Source organism: Panulirus ornatus, chromosome 18 (assembly GCF_036320965.1).
Source record: "Panulirus ornatus isolate Po-2019 chromosome 18, ASM3632096v1, whole genome shotgun sequence".
NCBI lineage: Eukaryota > Metazoa > Arthropoda > Malacostraca > Decapoda > Palinuridae > Panulirus > Panulirus ornatus.
In genome coordinates this window covers 39,097,297-39,102,903 of record NC_092241.1, presented here as the reverse complement: position 1 = coordinate 39,102,903, position 5,607 = coordinate 39,097,297, and positions in this window count along the sequence as shown.

The window sequence follows — 5,607 nt, the reverse complement described above, 5'->3', positions numbered from 1 at the left end:
CAAAAGATGCTTGTGGCATGAGAAGAGTGGGAGGTGGGTTGATTAGAAAGGGTAGTGAGTGGTGGGATGAAGAAGTAAGAGTATTAGTGAAAGAGAAGAGAGAGGCATTTGGACGATTTTTGCAGGGAAAAAATGCAATTGAGTGGGAGATGTATAAAAGAAAGAGACAGGAGGTCAAGAGAAAGGTGCAAGAGGCGAAAAAAAGGGCAAATGAGAGTTGGGGTGAGAGAGTATCATTAAATTTTAGGGAGAATAAAAAGATGTTCTGGAAGGAGGTAAATAAAGTGCGTAAGACAAGGGAGCAAATGGGAACTTCAGTGAAGGGTGCAAATGGGGAGGTGATAACAAGTAGTGGTGATGTGAGAAGGAGATGGAGTGAGTATTTTGAAGGTTTGTTGAATGTGTTTGATGATAGAGTGGCAGATATAGGGTGTTTTGGTCGAGGTGGTGTGCAAAGTGAGAGGGTTAGGGAAAATGATTTGGTAAACAGAGAAGAGGTAGTGAAAGCTTTGCGGAAGATGAAAGCCGGCAAGGCAGCAGGTTTGGATGGTATTGCAGTGGAATTTATTAAAAAAGGGGGTGACTGTATTGTTGACTGGTTGGCAAGGTTATTTAATGTATGTATGACTCATGGTGAGGTGCCTGAGGATTGGCGGAATGCGTGCATAGTGCCATTGTACAAAGGCAAAGGGGATAAGAGTGAGTGCTCAAATTACAGAGGTATAAGTTTGTTGAGTATTCCTGGTAAATTATATGGGAGGGTATTGATTGAGAGGGTGAAGGCATGTACAGAGCATCAGACTGGGGAAGAGCAGTGTGGTTTCAGAAGTGGTAGAGGATGTGTGGATCAGGTGTTTGCTTTGAAGAATGTATGTGAGAAATACTTAGAAAAGCAAATGGATTTGTATGTAGCATTTATGGATCTGGAGAAGGCATATGATAGAGTTGATAGAGATGCTCTGTGGAAGGTATTAAGAATATATGGGGTGGGAGGAAAGTTGTTAGAAGCAGTGAAAAGTTTTTATCGAGGATGTAAGGCATGTGTATGTGTAGGAAGAGAGGAAAGTGATTGGTTCTCAGTGAATGTAGGTTTGCGGCAGGGGTGTGTGATGTCTCCATGGTTGTTTAATTTGTTTATGGATGGGGTTGTTAGGGAGGTAAATGCAAGAGTTTTGGAAAGAGGGGCAAGTATGAAGTCTGTTGGGGATGAGAGAGCTTGAGTCAGTTGTTGTTCGCTGATGATACAGCGCTGGTGGCTGATTCATGTGAGAAACTGCAGAAGCTGGTGACTGAGTTTGGTAAAGTGTGTGGAAGAAGAAAGTTAAGAGTAAATGTGAATAAGAGCAAGGTTATTAGGTACAGTAGGGTTGAGGGTCAAGTCAATTGGGAGGTGAGTTTGAACGGAGAAAAACTGGAGGAAGTGAAGTGTTTTAGATATCTGGGAGTGGATCTGGCAGCGGATGGAACCATGGAAGCGGAAGTGGATCATAGGGTGGGGGAGGGGGCGAAAATTCTGGGGGCCTTGAAGAATGTGTGGAAGTCGAGAACATTATCTCGGAAAGCAAAAATGGGTATGTTTGAAGGAATAGTGGTTCCAACAATGTTGTATGGCTGCGAGGCGTGGGCTATGGATAGAGTTGTGCGCAGGAGGATGGATGTGCTGGAAATGAGATGTTTGAGGACAATGTGTGGTGTGAGGTGGTTTGATCGAGTGAGTAACGTAAGGGTAAGAGAGATGTGTGGAAATAAAAAGAGCTGTGGTTGAGAGAGCAGAAGAGGGTGTTTTGAAGTGGTCTGGGCACATGGAGAGGATGAGTGAGGAAAGATTGACCAAGAGGATATATGTGTCGGAGGTGGAGGGGGCAAGGAGAAGAGGGAGACCAAATTGGAGGTGGAAAGATGGAGTGAAAAAGATTTTGTGTGATCGGGGCCTGAACATGCAGGAGGGTGAAAGGAGGGCAAGGAATAGAGTGAATTGGAGCGATGTGGTATACCGGGGTTGACGTGCTGTCAGTGGATTGAATCAAGGCATGTGAAGCGTCTGGGGTAAACCATGGAAAGCTGTGTAGGTATGTATATTTGCGTGTGTGGACGTATGTATATACGTGTGTATGGGGGGGGTTGGGCCATTTCTCTCGTCTGTTTCCTTGCGCTACCTCGCAAACGCGGGAGACAGCGACAAAGTATAAAAAAAAAAGAAAATAAAAAAAAATAATAATAATAATAATAATAATGATCATAATAATAATGATAATAATAATCCATGAGGTAGGGGAGAAAAAATTCTACCTCTGTATTCCCTGTATTGTAAAAGGGGATTAAAGGGAGCTGGAAACCCTCCCCTTCTTGTATTTCAATTTCCTAGAGAGGAAACAAAAGCAGAAGTCATAAGGGGAGTGCTCATTCCCCTTGAAGGCTCAGATTGGGGTGTCTGAATGTGTGTGGATATAACTATGATGAGAAGAGAGGAGAGAAAGGTAGTATGTTTGAAGAAAGAAACCTGGATGTTCTAGTTCTGAGTGAAACAAAACTCAAGGATGAAAGGGAAGAATGGTTTGAAAATGTCAGGGGTTGGTGAGAAGGAAGGAGTAGCACAACTCCTGAAGCAGGAGTTGTGGGAATGTGTGATCAAGTGTAAGGAAGTAAATTCAAGAGTGATGTGGGTAAAACTGAAAGTGGATGGTGAGAGATGGGTTATTAGTAATGCTTAGGCACCTGGTCATGAGAAGAAAGATCATGACAGGCAAGTGTTTTGGGAGCAACTAAGTGACTGTGTCAGTGGTTTTGGTGCACGAGACAAGGGATTAGTGATGGGTGATTTAAATTAGACGGTAAGTTATGTGGCAGTTGAGGGTATAAGTGGTTTGTATGGAGTATTCAGTCTTATGAATGGAAGTGGTGAAGAGCTTGTGGAGATGTGTGCTGGAAAATGACTGGTGATTGGAAATACCTGGTTTAAAAGGAGAGATATGTAAATAAGCTTACATATGTGAGTAGGAGAGATGGTCAACGGGCTTTATTAGATTACATATTAATTGATAGGCATGTAAAAGAGACTTCTAAATGTATTTGTGCTGAGAGGGGTGGCTGGTGGGATGTTTGAACACTACTCTCTTGTGGAGGCAAGGGTGAAGACTAGTAGAGGTTTTCAAAAAAGAAGAAACAATTATGGGGAGAAGTTGGTAAGTGGGCTCTGAAAGGAAACTTCTGTGAAGAAATTGAGTGTAAATTGGCAAAAGATGAGAGCAAGTAAGTAGGGGGAGTGGATGAGGAATGGGAGGTATTTAGGGTAACAGTGATGGCATGTGCAATAGATGCATGTGTCATGCGAAAGGTGGGAGGTGGGCAGATTAGGAAAAGTAGTGAGTGGTGGGATGAGTTAAGTCAATGGTGAAAGAGAAAAGAGAAGCTTTTTGGAAGGTTTGCAAATGATTGGAAGATATATAAGAGAAAGCAGCAGGAGGTCAAGAAGAACATACAGGAGTTGAAAATGAGGGCAAATGAGAGTTGGGTTGAGAGAATATCATTAAACTTCAGGGAGAATAAAAAATTTTTTGGAAGGATGTAAATAATGTGTAAAAGATATGAGAGCATTGGTGAAGTTGGCAAAAGGGAAAGTGATGACAGGTAGTGATGAAGTGAGAAGATGGAGTGAGTATTTTGAAGGACTGTTGAATATGTTCGGTGATAAGAGTGTCAGATGCAGGGTGTTTTGGTCAGGGTGGTATACGAAGTGAGAGTCAGAGAGCGATTTGGTGAATGCCTTACACAAGATGAAACACAGCAAGGTGGCAGAAGTAAATGGTATTGGAGTTGAATATAATAAGAAAGGGGTTACTGTGTTGTTGATTGGTTGGTAAGGATATTCAATGTATGTATGGATCGTGATGGTGTGCCTGAAAATTGGCAGAATGCATGTATAGTGCCACTGTGTAAAGGCAAAGGGAATAAAGGCGAGTGTTCAAACTACAGAGTTATAAGTTTGTTAAGTTTACAGGTTGCACCTCTCAAATCTGGCGATCTGTGGTCCGGCAACTTCCATGGTCTATCACATTTTGAGTCTGCCGCCATTAGTTACTAGTTTGTGGATCTACTACCAAGGTAGCACTGCTAGCAATGCTAAGGCACCAAACTCTTTTTACACTGCAACTGAGCTAATGTAACAGTCCTTTTAATTTCTTATATTCAGCTGTATTTTTAGCCCTTCAGGATGTCATCCAAGAGACCAAGAGGTGCTAAAAAGAGTAAGCATAAAAAATAATTCATGCTTGAAAGGGTAGAGTAACTGAAACAAAAATGAGATAAAGGAACTTCTGTATACACTATGGGAGTACTATGAGATTGGATTGTTAGCTGTGTATGACTTAGGGGTAGAATTTTTAATTCCAACATTTTCTGTAGTGCGGCAGTGGCCAAGTCCCAAAGTTGCCGGATTAAAGAGGTACAACTTGTTCCTAGTAAGCTGTATGGGAGGGCATTGATTGAGAGGGTGAAAGCATATACAGAACATCACACTGGGGAGGAGCAGTGTGGTTTCAGACATGATAGAGGATGTGTGGATCAAGTGTTACTCTGAAGAATGTGTGAGAAATACTTAGAAAAACAAATAGCTTTGTAAGTGTAATTTATGGATCTTGAGAAGGCATATGATGGGGTTAATAGAGATGCTTTTTGTAAGGTCTTACGACTGTATGGTGTGGGAGGTAAGCTGCTAGAAGCAGTGAGGATTAGACATGTATGTGTAGGAAGCGAAGAGAGTAAATGAATTGTTCTCAATAGTCAGTCCATGGCAGGGGTGTGTGATGTCACCATGGTTATTTAATTTGTTTATGGATGGGGTGATGAGGGAGGTAAATGCAATAGTCTTGGAGAGAGGGAGGTATCCAGTCTGTTGGGTATTAGAGGACCTGGGAAGTGAGTATGTTGTTCGCTGATGATACAGCACTGATAGCTGATTCAAGTGAGAAACTGCAGAAGTTGGTGACTGAGTTTAGAAGAGTGTGTGAAAGGAGAAAGTTGAGAGTAAATGTGAATAAAAGCAAGGGTATTAGGTTCAGCAGGGTAGATGGACAATTTCGCTGGGATATAAGTTTGAGTGGAGAAAAATCGGAGTAAGTGAAGTGTTTCAGATATCTAGGAGTGGACTCGGCAACGAAATGGAACCATGGAAGTGGAAGTGAGTCATAGGGTGGGGGAGGTGGCGAAGGTTCTGGGAGTGATTAAGAATGGATATGTTTAGAGATAATAGTTTCATCAATATTATATGGATGCGAGGCATGGGCTATAGACAGGGGTGTGCGGAGGATGGTGGATAAGTTTCAAATGAAATGTATGAGCCAATATGTTGTGTGAGTTTCATCGAGTAGGTAATGAAAGGGAAAGAGAGATGTGTGGAGATAAAAAGAGTGTGGTTGAGAGAGCACAAGAGGGTGTGTTAAAATGGTTTGGAGTGAATGAAGAAAGGTTAACAAAGGATATAAGGGTCAAAAGTGGAGGGAAGAAGAACTGGGAGACCAAACTGGAGATAGAAGAATGGAGTCAAAAAGATTTTAAGCAATCTGGGTCTGAACAAGCAGACGAACGAAAGATGTGCACGGAATAGAGTTC